The sequence below is a fragment of the Ambystoma mexicanum genome, chromosome 13 (genome assembly GCF_040938575.1).
Source record: "Ambystoma mexicanum isolate Mex_15411 chromosome 13, UKY_AmexF1_1, whole genome shotgun sequence".
Classification (NCBI taxonomy): domain Eukaryota; kingdom Metazoa; phylum Chordata; class Amphibia; order Caudata; family Ambystomatidae; genus Ambystoma; species Ambystoma mexicanum.
The window spans coordinates 473,815,718-473,830,262 of NC_090938.1; the positions used below are offsets into that span (position 1 = coordinate 473,815,718).

The 14,545-nt window shown below is 48.9% G+C and overlaps 1 protein-coding gene across 1 annotated transcript in view; it reads left to right on the forward strand.

Annotated features, from left to right (window-relative positions):
* The first annotated feature begins 1,086 nt into the window (after positions 1–1,086).
* KANSL1 (KAT8 regulatory NSL complex subunit 1) overlaps positions 1,087–14,545 on the forward strand; it is a 1,100,309-nt gene continuing 1,086,850 nt past the window's right edge. The window contains exon 1 of the mRNA XM_069634095.1: positions 1,087–1,467. The gene's annotated coding sequence lies outside the window, so the exon portion shown is untranslated. The remainder of the gene's footprint in view (positions 1,468–14,545) is intronic.

Consider the following 14,545-nt stretch of genomic DNA (forward strand, 5'->3'; position numbering starts at 1 on the left):
AGCACTCACCACACTCAAACTAAGTTGTGGACATTAGCATATACACCGGCCGGCCGTATGAGTAGCAAAGGAAGACAGGTAAGGTTATGAAGGAAATTGATGGAAGTGGAGGCCAGGTTTAAAAGGGACTGTGAGCACCAGACAAGCCCAGATCAGGACAGCGGCGCAGAAATGCTCCCACACCCCATCTGGGGAGATTACAGAAGCCAGCGCCTCACTTCGAGACAGAAACGCCAACTAACCAATCCACTAACAATGTGCCCCCTCTGCATACACCTCTCAAACTTTAAACCAAACACGACCACAAGCCTAGAGCACAACAAACCCCACAAACTTCACTACACTGCAACAACAAACACAACTCACACAACAGTACACGACAACTACCGGCCGCAAACACCCCAGACCCAGCCAAGGGACCCACCGGGCTGAGGCTGCCAACAGTGCATCACTGCTCTGTTGCACTTTTCTGGCTTCCTCCCACTAACTCACCCTCCCTTTCCCCTCTTTCAGAGCCACCAGAGCACCAGGGGAACACTCCGGTGGTGATAGTGCGCAGTACAAATATCCTTGAACAATAACATAACATTTCCTGTGACACAGTAAATGAAATGCTTTCCTATTCAGCTCTCCCATAGTCGATTACAGGTACTCTTCAAGCTTTGAGAAATGCAGGTACTCGTACTGTCAAAAACAAGTAGTGCAGTAAGGCACTGAATGTATTTGATGTTTGTGTGTACTATTTCCATTCTCTTCCACACGCCATCTCACACTCTGTGCGTCACTGTTTACGATATAATCGCTTTTGGTCATTGTGGGCGTTAATATTCCACGTTTGGCCGTGTCCTGCAAATACAACATTGCTTCGCTGCAAATCCTCGTACGAAGTTGGTACGCGCGGAACTTGCTATTCTGCTATCAAACGTGGGTGGATGCTTGTGTGGTCCAGACAACTCTTAAGCACGACAGATCCATAGGCGTAACGACGTAGATAACAAGAAGTGTAGGACGTACGTTTCATGGCACGTAACGTGTGCGACATGTGATGAGGGCGCGTTAGTAGATCCGTTCCTCTAATGGGAACTATTCCCTAGTACCCACCAGGGATGGATACTTTTTCTGCAGCAGTGTTGCTGCTGCTATTGCCTATCCTAATAGGTCGACCACTGCTACCTAGCTGATAAACAACTCAAGATTTGGGAACACACAATTCCCGACAGATGTGTGAGGATGACCATATTTAGCACCGTTTATGTCCTTGGAGAGGCGACTGGAATGCAAGAGCTTTAGAAGACATTTTAACGCCTTTATTGTATGCGCAACCCCCCGAAACTGCAAAAAAGTCACACTTCATAACCTGATTTCAAATCCTAATGATCCATCAACAGTCTTCGCGGTGTTGCAGATATGATCATATTGCATTTGCACATTATATTGGGATGGGCGTGTTACAGTGTTTAATTAGGGGTAAGTGCAATCGCAATTAAATATGTTTGTCTCATGTAAATCTGTATTGTAAATATTTGTTGTGTATTTTTGGCATGCTAATTGAGTATTCCCTTTCCAAATAGGCTACCTACATTGCTCTCACTCCGGACTAAACGTCTGTCTAAGTTAGAAACTGTGATAAATAGACAAACAGTAAATAAAATGGGCACCAAGTGCCACCAACAATACATTTTGATTTGAACAAATGTTCGTTGTAGTCATAAGGCCGAAGTGCACTTTTGCTGTAAACAACAAAGGCACCCATGACATCCATAAAAAACATTTTAGCATTCATACCCATTCGTGAACATTTGTCTTTCCTTATGTTCAAGTTAGTCAACTCCGTATGAATGTACTTTTCTCTGTCTTCGACTAATGAGCATCCATTCCGAATTTCCTCAAGCACATCCCCCTGTTAACAATCTCAAACGTGCACTTAATGTCTCCATGCCACAATATCCTCATGAAACGGATTGGCAAAACTCATTCGACTCGAAATTACTCTTGACCTGGAGATCTAGTCACAAAATAGGTCAGTGCTATTGGAATAGATGGGCAGTGGTGATGGTGAATTTCAGCATGAAGCCATTGTTCGTCAAAATGCTAGTTCTGGATTTAGGCTAGGGATGTAACCCTGTACCAGAATAGTTGGGGAGTGATTAATGGTGGGGTTCACCAATCTTTTGTTTTGATTTTATGATCTGGAGATTTTTGTCAAGTTGAATGGATGGGTGCATTTTTGTGGTATAGTTAACAGGGCCAGATCAACCACTGACCAAATGATTGACCAAGAACCAAGAAATTGATACTTTTTCGTTTTTTACTTTCTTTATTGTTTTTTGATAACAATTAAAAAAACAAGCACAATATCCAATTCCCGGTGTTATCCCTACACCCCTCCCACTCCCCCGGCTCATGGCATTGCATACAGAGCCGCCAGGGCACCACGCCAGTGGGGATACTGTGTGGTACAGACGTCCTTTAACATCAATATACATGGTGTTACACGTATTCATCTATTCACAATAGTTCAATCAGTATCGTTACAGTTGCACGTCCATTATGGGGATCGCCTCGTCGCCTTCCAATTGCAATACAGTCTGCACCTCATTGGTACGATGGGGATCCCCAGTTGGTTTCCAGTTTATTATATAATTCTTATGCACATCACACATTCTTGACCTCGATGTAATAACTTAATTTTCCTGGGTAAGGTTTATTTATTACGTGGTATCTGCGATTGGCTGTGCATCGTGTTGCAGTTCTGAGTAGTATTGCCAAAAGGGCGGCCAGTAATCAATTGGGCGCCTGCTGGCCAGAAGTGGCAGTGTATATCGAGATTCTCTTTTCTCGCAAGTATTCATATATTCCAACCATCTCATAAAACTGGGTGCATTACTTTTCCCCCCATGTCCTGGCAGTCCAGTATCTAGCTGTTACCATGGCCATCCCCATAGCTTCCTCTAAGCACAGGAGCCCTCTCTGATCAGCGATAGGAGCCATTGCTCTGGTGTATAGATCTGCACCGTGGGTAACATCACGGTCATTGCCACCTCAATCATCTCCCAGAAAGGTCTGATGTGAGCATGACCAGGCTACATGATAGAAATACGCTGATGCTTTGCGTTTTCTGCATGAGGTGGATCTCTCTAGGAAGAATCTGCTTAGTTTGACAGCGGAGTAGTAGACTTGGTGTAAGAATTTATATTGTAAATCAGCCTGAACCGACTAGTCAATGACACGTTAAGTGCCTGCATACAGATTAGTTTCCATTGTTCTTCATTTATTATTGTTCCTAGGGCTTTCTCCCAGGTGTTTCTATATGACTGTCCCCTCACTGCCCTCCCCCTCTGATCATCTTGTAAATGATTGATACTAGCTTTCTAATGGATAGAGGGTTGATCAAGTATTGGAGAATATGGTGGGAGGCAGGAACCTGGGGGAACATGGACCACCTGATTCTCAATACCTCCCTAATCCTAAAATATAAAAGCAAGGACATTGCCTACTCTTCATGATCCAAGTCTCCCAACACCTGGACCCCCAATTTCTGAAAGTGAATCTGGAATGTTTTCTTGTGAGTGAGTGGGATCCCAGAGGCTTTATATATTGGGAGGTCTGGGGAATAGCACACCTCAGCACCAACCATTCGCCCAATTTGCTCCCATGCCCTACATGTCACTGCTATGGGTTGGACTTCAGTCCGGGGTACTCTCTCCCGGGTGCCCCAGAGCATTCCCAATATGTTATTCGGACTCGCGACTGCTTTCGCCAGGAGGTAGTGAGGAGAGTCGGAGGTTGGGGATCAACATCCCGCTATGTATTGGACCTGTGCGGCCAGGAAATACAGATATAAATCAGGGTACTCCAACCCACCCTGCTCATATGGAAAAGTAAGGGTGTCGTAGGATATCCTGGCTTGCCTACCAGCCCAGGCCAACCGAATCATTAGACTTCTACCTTGAGTATAGAAATGTGTAGTGGGCCAGATAGGTACATTATTAAAAATATAAAGCAGTCTGGGCAGAATAACCATTTTAGCCAGTGCAATGCGTGCCACCAGGCAGATGGGCAGAAGAGTCCGTGATTCCACTCTATGTTCCAATAGTTCCACCGCTCTTACATAGTTACTCTTATATAGATCATCCACCATTGCGGACACCAGGATACCTAGGTAACATATACCTTGGGGGCACCAGCGGAAGTCTCCTCCTATGTCTACCTGTAGTACACCTGGGGTCAGGGGCAGCACCTCTGATTTATTCCAACTAGTCTAGTCCCGAGAGGTCCCTGAATCCACATATCTCCTGTATCAGTGGGGGAAGATTCAGTCTGGGATATTTGACGTAGAATAATATATCATCCGCATATAACGAAATGACGGAAAGATGTGAATGTATTTGTATACCCCGGTGTGTATTCAGCTCGCGTATGTGACACGCTAATGGTTCCATTGTGAGAGCAAACGGGATCAGCGAAAGAGGGCACCTTTGACGTGTAGCCCTCGCTGGATAGATGTAGTCTGACGCTATCCCGTTCGTGTAAACTGCTGCCTTAGAATCCGTATACAGCAAGCAAATCCAGCAAAGGAATGTGAGGCCAAATCCAGAGTGGCGAAGGACCTTGAATAGGAAAGGCCACTCGACGGAGTCAAAAGTCTTCTCTGCATCCAAGGCCGCTATCACAATAGGGATCTCCTGGTCCACATTGTGCAATAGAGTGAACAACCGCGTCAGGTTATTTTGGGTTGACCGACCGGGAATGAAACCCGCCTGATACAGTAAAATTAATGCATTCATGTGTGGGAGCATATGCTCTGCCAATATCTTGGCAAGTATTTTATTGTCTGTACTAAGGACAGCGGTCTGTCCGCTGTGCATTTTCAGGGGTCTTTTTCAGGTTTAAGAAGCACAGTCACTAGCGCTGTTCATGTGGAGTCTGGGAGGGCACCCCTTGATAAGGCGTTTTCGTACTTATCAAGCAGGCCTGGGAGCAGGTGATCCAAATAGGTTTTATACAATTCGCCAGTTATTCCATCTAGGCCCCGGGCCTTACCGTTAGGGAAGGAGAGTACTGCCTTGCGGATCTCCTCTGATATAAGTGTTCAGGGCACCCCCTTCATCCTGATCTAACCAACCAGGACTATCTCATCTAGGTATTGCATCATCACATCATGTCCTGCACTGGGGCTGGACGTATATAGTGGATCATAGTACTCTTGCAAAGCATTATTAATCCCCTCTAGGTCCCTAATGGGGTGTCCATTACTGTCTTCGACCTCGATAATAGGCGTTGCTTGGCATTCCCATTTAATAGCCTATGCTAGCATCTTACTGGGGCGGTCACCCTCGCCATACCTTGCCGCTGCGATTGGGTCACCTAGAAACCTTTCTTCCTTGATAGCTAGTTGATGCAGTTCTTCTCTATGCTTTCCCAGGGCTTTACGCACTTCAATCGTATCTGTGGCCCCCTGTTTATTCTCTAACTCCTTAATGGTTCCTTCCAGCACTTGCATGGATCTTCGTAGAGCTTTTAGGACCCCCCCCCTTCCTTAGATATACAGCACGCTCTGATATATACTTTAAATGCCTCCCATATCACCCCCGGATAGGGTACTGAGCCCACATTGGTTAGGAAGTAGGTTTGTATGTCTTGGCCAATCTGCCCACGGAACGCCCCGTCCTCCAGGGCCGTGGCTCTGAACCGCCAGCATAATTGTCTTGGGGGGCGGGGGGGTCCGCCAGACTAGCTATGCGAATTAGGATTGGGGAGTGGTCTGGGGGAGTATGTTAGCTTCTATCACGCTTCTAGGCACATGGGTGGGGCGGGGGGTCATGATGTGATCAATCCTAGATAACCTCTGTGAACGCCGGAGAAGAAGGTGTACTCCCTATGTAACGGGTGTAACTCTCGCCACGTATCGTGCAGCTCACAATAGCGATGGCGTACCATGATTGGCCAGCACGGGGTAGGGATTGTTGTGTCGTAGTATACCTGTCTAGTTCTAATGTAAGAGCCATATTAAAATCACCCACCCAAATAATGTCATATCATGGGAATTTATGAATGTGTTTGGTGCATTGATGAAAGAACTCGGGGGGGGGGGGGGGGGGGGGGGTTGGGGGGGGCAAAATCGGTGTTCGGTGCATACGCGTTTTATAAGTAGGAATTTTGTTCCAGAGATTTCCCCTGCCAATACAATGTACCGCCCTTTTTCGTCGCCAACCTGCTCATGTAACTTGTACTGTAAGGAGCCGTGTATATAAACCGCAACCCCCCTGGAGTGCGTAGTGTAAAAGGAGCAATATCTATGAATGCCCCATCCCGCGTTAACCTAGGGAGGGCTATTTCTCGGGCTAAATGTGTCTCTTGCAGGCATAGTATGTTTACTTTATGGTTTTTACTGTAGTTTGCTATTAGACAGGTTTTCTTCTGATTAGTGAACCCCCGTATATTCTGTGACATTATGGACAAAGTGCTACCCAATTTCTTCTCTACCCCAGGTGCACCCATGAGCCAAGTAGTAAGACAGGGTTCCCTTTATCATAGATTCTACTAGGTTGTATTGTGCAATAGACCATCGTTGTTATGTCACCATGTTTCATCTCGTGCATTAAGAATCCCTTCCTTATGCAGACCATCAAGCCTTTCCCCTTAATACCCACGCCAAGTGACATAGGTGAAACTCCCAAGTTTTAGACCCCAGTTACGCCCTTTCCCACCCACGCCAGAAACAAAAACCTATTGGCTTCCTTACTCCACCATCCTTTAAAATCCCACTTTAACATTAATCAACAATTCTGCAGTGTCTGCGTGTATCAGAGCACCAAGGGCAGCCAGGACGCTCCTGGAGCTTCAAATGCAAGTTACTGAGGGCGCCATACAGTAATTCTCCTTCTCAACAGAATATTTGTCTGCCATCAGGGTGAATGTCGCAGCGATCTCTTTGGATCCGGGAGGTTTGTGGCAAAATGCTCTGCCGCCTCTGGTGAGTTAAAGAAGGTCTTTGAGCTGTCATACTGTACCCTAAGTTTGGTTGGGTACATCGAGTATTGTACTCCCTTTTTACGCAGGATATTCTTTACAGATTGGAAGGTCTTGCGCTGCTCTTGAACCAAAGGGCTGGAGTGTGGGAAAAGTCGGACCGTGGAGAACCCCCATCGCAATTCCTTCTTATCCTTAGCTGAGTGAAAAAGGATTTCCTTGTCTCCCTGTCGCGGTAGTTGAAGATTCTGGCAATAATAAGGCATTCCAGTGCTCTCGGGTGGTCTGGGGGTAGGGTGGGGATCTCACAGCCAGAGATCGATGGGCTTGCTCTACCATGTACATGTTCGTGTGTGGCTGATCCCCCAGGATCTCCACCAGCAGTTTCTCCACAAATTTCTCCATGTTATCAATCTGGGTGGCCTCCGGTATACCCAGAATACGAATGCTGTTTCGTCTGGAGTGACCCTCTAGATCCTCGTTCTTCTCCATCACTTTCTTAACGGATCGTTGTAGTTCTGCCACTTCTCGCTTCAGGGTAGTCACTTTGTCTTCTCCTTCCCCTATTCTTTGCTCTGCCTCCATCATACGACCACATTGCTTATCTTATTTGTATGGCCAAGATGTCGACCTTGCATGTGAGAGCATCGATCTTTGCCCCTAGATTGTCGGTACTGCTCTTCAGGGCCAATAGAGTGTGGTTTAGGGCTGCTACGTCTATTTGGGACAGAGTTTGACTCTTCTCCAGGGATGGGGCGGGCTGGGGCTGATCAGTTTGTGCAAATTGATCAATTTTTGCCTGTTTCTTGGGATTCACCATTGTACTGCAGCCCTGTGATGCTCTTCTAACGTGGATTGCTGAGCAGGTCGCAGGTTAAGCTGACATTAATGGCAGTCAGGTTTATCGCGGAGACAAGTAGGATGCACCCACTATGGTGGCCAATATCTGTCTAGGTTATGGTCACAGATATGGAAGTCCATTGGATTCTGCACTGGGTCTTCCTCCCCCTCTCCTGGGACGAGTGTGTTGCTTCCAAGTCATGCAGTGGATTTTTCATGGTCTCCGCTACAGTGGTGTAACTGTTATTGCCCATAGCGTCGTCGTGTCCTGAATGTGATAATATGGACCAGTGTGTTTACATCTGCAGTGCTGAGGTATAAGCTTTGTTGCTTCTATTTATTTAGGGGTGTTGAGTGTTCTAATGGAAATGTGGGGTTTCCGATGTAACCACCTTTTTCTGCTAGAGGACCCCTGCAGTTCGCTGTCTCTAAAAATTCACCCCTTCTCATCCACTCCCCCAGTCACCTCACAATGTTCCAGAGAGGTAACATCAAGGTCTTGGTTCAGGAGTGTGGTGTGTTCCCAGAGAGGGTTCAATTTATGGGCGGTACAAAGGGAAAACAGGGTAGTGACCCGAATATCCTGATGGGTCAGTTGTGTTAAGGGGCCACTGCGCTACGCAATTCCTGCATGACCTGAGGAGCGTCAATTATTAGCAGCGCTGCATGGGATCCAACAGTATAGGTATTAACTGCATGAGACGGAGCCTGGAGGAGAGTAGAGTGTTGTGAGTTCTGTCTGTGAGGTTGTATCCCAAATGCAGTGGTTCCAAGTCAATACAGTGCGTCCACAGGTCGTTTTCTCCTGGGTCCTATCGCTCTCTATCTGTTGCTTTGCCTGTTCTGGTTGCCATCCGGGATCTCAATGCTGGAGCCTGTATGCCTCTTGTTTGCTTCTGGTGTGCGGAGGCCTAAGGCAGGTACCCAACTGGCACTTCTGACGTCGTACCTAGCCGATTATGCTCTTGTGTTGTTTTGGATTGCTGTGCCTTAATTGAGCAGTGGTCACCAGTTGTAATAGATTCCGTAAGGTGTTGGGGCTCCTGTGGGCTGTTCGAAGTGTTAGATGGCGGGTGATTATTCCCCTTTCACGTGTGGGTCTGGTGTGTAGGGCTCTCCATTAGGCACGAAACCGGCTGTTATGGTTGTGGAGGCCGCCTCGGAGCACAGAGCTCATGCCAAGCGGGAGCCCCGTATTGTGGCAGTGAAGTAGGCCCGGGTGCGAGGGTTGTTGTAGACTGTATCAGGATGTGGATAGTAGGTGGGGTATTCTCTTTTGTGCCCCTGATGCGGCTGTGGTAAGAGTGCCAGGATCGATTTTTATGGGGTGTATAGTCTACGAGGGCCACCTGATCACTGCAGTATGGGGGCTGATCTTCAGGCCATCGAGGGGGAACAACGTTTCGGTCAGCTGCCTGAGTGGTATGGGGCAGCAAAGGGGATCTTACCTTGATTGTCAGCCAGGCCGCCCACCGATGTCTTAGACAGGTCTTGTGTCGGGATCCACCACGAGTCCGCCTCCGCTAAAGCACTCCGGTTCTGAGCAGGTCTCCCCAAAGGGGGCCGGGTAATTTGCCGCGCGGCGACTGCAACGAGCCTCACGATTCCGCTGCACTCACAAGGATGGGGATTGGACACGCCTGCAGGTCCTCCTTATGCCTCCTGCTGTCAGGCGATATAGATCTCCGACCATCCACTAATCACTGCCGGGTTGTCCCCTCTCCCAGCAGGCCCTGCTGAGGTCGGGACGGAGAGGCACTTCGATGTCACGCCCAGTACTGCTCGCAGGGCTTTTTTCACAGGATGTCATTCTGTTCAGGCGGTTCTGCTCACTTTCGATACTTAGCACCAGCTCCCGGGGGATACCGAGACCTTAGATCGCAGAATATTTAGAAGGATTATGATGCCAGAGCCAGAGCTTCTCGGCGGCGGCGGCCATTTTGTTAGCTGCGCAACAGCACCCCTGGCAGAAATTGATACTTTTGATAAACAGACTAGATTAGCCTCACACTTGGCATACATTTCCAAACTCCAACTGGAGTAGGCACGTTCTGTGGCATATGCTTCCTTTAAGTATCTGGCATGGCGGGGGTGTCAGTCGCTCCTAATACAGTTAGCAGAAAACAATCTGCAATAATATAATTGTTTGGTTTTTACTTCAGAGACGGAACTCTTGTATAAATCTCCTTTGCTTAGAGGACGTCAATGGGGTTTATTTGCCCCCCACATTCAGGCGTGTCGCTTGAATAAGGGTTGTATTGGATAATTCCAGACATTTTCTGAAGACTAAGAGGGTAATTCATGGAATTAATGTGCGCCGGAAACTGGTGCGCAAGCCTGAAAATCGTGGCGCACGCGTGCGAAACCCGTGCAAGCACCCGTTTCCAGATTTGTGGCTTACCTGGGACCGGCTCAGAATCTTTACGTGTCTCACACGTCATTGCGTCATCCCGAAGGCTGTGCACAAGATGCCCAGTGAAGGTGCACTCCATCCAGTGCACACACCTAAAAAGGGGGCGGGACTCTGGGATTGGTGAACAACACGTGAAAATGTGGGCATTACGGGGGAAGTACCGCTGCAAAATCCTCGCAACGCCCACACGCGCACTAACAACACGTATTCATGGAATCGAACAGTGTAAACCCACGCGTTCCAAAAGACGCGCAAAGCTGGAAACACGTACGCCAGGCAAAAGCAGGCATAGGCACCCCCACGCAGCATAAAAGTGCACGCAAACAACAAACAAGCTCATACAGCTACAATGAATGTACCATTCCTCGCAGCAATGATCGTGGGACACCGCAGGAGGAGGAGGTGGTGGGGAGGTGGAGGATAGCCAGGCCCCGCATTTTTTTACCCAGGACCAGCCTTTTTGGGATGCCTGATGACCAGGTCTATGGCCGGTATAGGTTTCCACCTCATATCATCCTAGACCTGGTCACTGAGTGGGAGGATGACCTCACATCACCCACCCTGTGCTCCCAAGCACTGAGCCCTTTGGAAAAGTGCCCAACGTACTGCATTTTTTGGCCACTGGGTCATTTCAGCTGACAACTGCCATAGTTGGTGGCGTCTCACAGCCCACGTAGTCAAGCTGCCTACACCAGGTGTTGGCAATCATGACTGCACGCCCCTCAGTCCTCAGGCACAAATACATGCCCAGAACACCCGCAGAAAGGCAGGCCGTGGTCCAGGACTTTTACGCGGTGGCACACTTCCCCAAAGTGTTTGGTGCCATTGGTTGCACCCATATGGCTCTACGTCCACCTAGCGCTACTGAGCATATCTATTGCAACCGCAAGCACTGGCATTCCATCAATGTGCAGGTGGTATGCAATGCCAAGGAAATAATCACTTCTGTCTATGCAAACTATCCAGGCTCCACCCATGATAGTTTCATATTCAGAATGTCACCCCTAAATCGGGTCCTGGAAGTTGGGAGGGATGGTGACACATGGCTCATTGGTGAGTACAAATGCCTGTGCACACGCATGCATGTCGCACACAGACAAATGGACAAACCCAACTAATCACAACGATTATCACCTCCCCAGGGGACAGTGCCTACCCTCTGAGCACCTACATGATGACGCCAATACGGAACCCCACTACACCACCCCAGGAAAGATGCAACGCATCCCATATTGCAACCAGGGCCATGGTGGAACGCACATTCAGAGTGCTGAAGTCACGTTTCCGCTCCTTTTGACCACTCTGGTGGACAGCTACTTTATGCACCCCCAGTAGTGTGCAGGATCATTGTGGCAGCACGTGTCCTGCACAACGTTGCAACACGGCGGGGAGTACTGGTGGACATGGTGGTGCCCCCACATCCCCCAACCACATGCATGCCCGCTGCGCATGGGAGGGGAAAGGGCACGTGGCAAGGCAGCCCGTACCCAGCTTGGGACTACATTTTTCACCTAAAATCCCACCCTTATGGAGTGCACACAGGCCTGGCACATACCAGGTGACGATAGATGATGACAAAGGACAGTCAACTGTCGCAACCTTACCACCCTGAGAATGTGTCCCTGGAAGTGCTACATTGTGTGCATCCCTAGCTCCTTAAACAAACCCAATCCTGTGTGACCAAAAGGCACGCATTCATGGTGCATAATCCACTACCCTCTTGCAAAACAGCACATCCAAATACTGGTATGTCACCTAAACCCCCCCAAACCCCATGTCACCCGCCCGACACACCATGCCATGGCATGCAATGTGAAAGCAACCAAATAAATGTACAACACATGACACAACTGTCACAAAGTGTACTGTGACAAATGGAAACATGCCAGAGACAATTCCCTCTGACACATCAAAATGAAACCGTACACATGAACATATGCTTACTAGCGTAACAAATCATGAACACAGGACCCAACAGTGGCAACGTCAGACAGTGACCAATCACAATAGTCCAAGTGTCCCAATGTGACAAAGCCACCACATGGACCCCTCCCATCTTGAGTGTGTTGCTGGTAGCTAAATGTGGCAGGGTACCGCATTGAGCATGAAGTGCATCAACAATGGAGGCAGGCAAGGTAATACCTGAAGATGCAACATGTAAATATGCACAATGAGCAATATTAAAACCAATATACATGTCAACCATGCACTGGAGAAACCATTATAAATCCCCACGAGGGGTGTATACACAGTTTGGACTTCAGACTGGCCACACAACTGATGGACCCCCAACGCCTCTGTGTAAGTTACTGTCACACTGTGCCCTCATTGTAAGCCCATGGAAAGGGGAAGCAGGAGTGGCATATGTGTCTGGACCCCAAGCCTCAAACACAAGACAAGTCTGTATGGGACCAGCCGGAACACACAGTGGATGCCTTCGGATACCACACAAAGGAACACTGTTACATGAATGTACAATAGTCAAAGAAAGGAGGGTGCACCTCAAAACCACTTGCGTGTATGTTGAGGAAAAAATAAATAACTCCATGGGCTCATGGCCTGCACGGCTAGCCTATAGTGGGAGAACTGCTGTCGCTGTTGTCACCCTGTGGTGCAATATGAGAAGGTGTGTGTGGTACGGGAGGCTGACCACGCTTAGCCCTGGCATGCTCCTCCATGGCAGCAAGCATGCAGATCTGAAAGCTTTGGTTCTGCAGGATGATGGTCCGGAGGTCCCCATGCAGCACTTCATGTGTAGCATGGAGTTCCTCCTGCAAGGCCTCACGTGTTGCACGGACCTCTGCCTGCAAGCCCTCAAACGTGATGCATGGATCTCCTCACGGGTTGCCTGGAGCTCAGCCGAGATGTTGTGTATTAGCTGCCCCATCTGCTGTTCCGCCCGTCTACTCTGGGCTATCTCAAGTGCACCCAGAGTAGCTCTGTGGGAGATATTATCTTCCCTCAGGGCATCCCTGTGAGCCTGTGCCTCTGCAGCCATGGCTGTGCGCAGAGTCCCCAGTTCAGCCCGTCGGTCCCTGTTGGCGACCAACATGTCCTGCCTGCGTGAGCGGCACGTGGACCGCATTGCCTGCTGCTGGAGCTCCACCTGCCTTTCAGGGGGGAGAATGGAAGTGGCCACCCCTTCCACGGCCTGAGCCATCATCTCACATGATGCCCCTTGTTGCTGTGCAATGGCATACACAGAGTTCTCCCACACAGTATTACCCGGTGGCACACGGCCACCGCGTTGCCGGACACCACACCTGTCGGGCCCGAGGAGATGTGGACCTTGCTGTGCTGGCGCTGCCTGTGGCTGCAGGACTGCATTCCTCCTTTTGATCTGCTGCCCGAGGATTAGGAGCAAATAGTGTGGAGCGTGACCCTGCATCCGTAACTGCCACAGGCGGACATTCCAACACTGAATGGGCCCTTGAGGGGTCTACGCCCAGTGCAGGTGTGTTGGACAGATCAGCATCTATGCCAGAATTACTCGCCTGCGACGGGACATATGGGTCCATATCCGATTCTGCACCAAAGGCATAGAGATCCTCAGAGGTGTACTCGGAGACACCCGTGGACAGGATGGTCTGTAGCAACAATGGATTCTCGTGCGCTACCACCCCACGTCCTCCACTGGTGCCTGGTTGGGGCTCTGAATACTCCTCCCTCTGCGCCATCTCCTCCACTGCTTCCAGTGCCTCATCACCTGCACAAAATAAAAAAAAACACAACCACACATGTTAACATCATAGGCCACACACAAAGGCATTACAATGTTGACATCCAACACATTAATCAGACATGTCACACATGACACAAACTCAGCCATGCACTCAGTGGCAATGAAGTGGAAGCGGACCCTGAAAGCAGACACGGATGAGTCTAAAATGGAAAAACAACACGTGCTGCATGGTGCATAGCACCTGCACCACACAGAAGCCTGTGACTGGCATGGACCTTCAACAAACATGACAGATGCCAGAACACAGATGGCACGTAGCATAGCCATGGCAGAACTGACAAGCAGGCCCAGATGGGGGTGAATCACTACTGTCTGCCATCCATGAAAAATGCATGTCATCAGACAGTACATGGAAATCACTACAACAAAACATGCACGTGTCATTCGATGCAATAATGCCAGTGTGTTGAAATATAGTGACGGGAGGCACATCAATACATCAATGGTAGGTCACTGACATCACACAAGTGAATAGGCCTGTCGAAGGTTCAAACAGGGTTCAGAAGTGACCGGGTGCAGTGTAGTACATGTGTAGGGCCTCCTCTGTCAATAAAAAGACAAAAACGGTAATTACAATG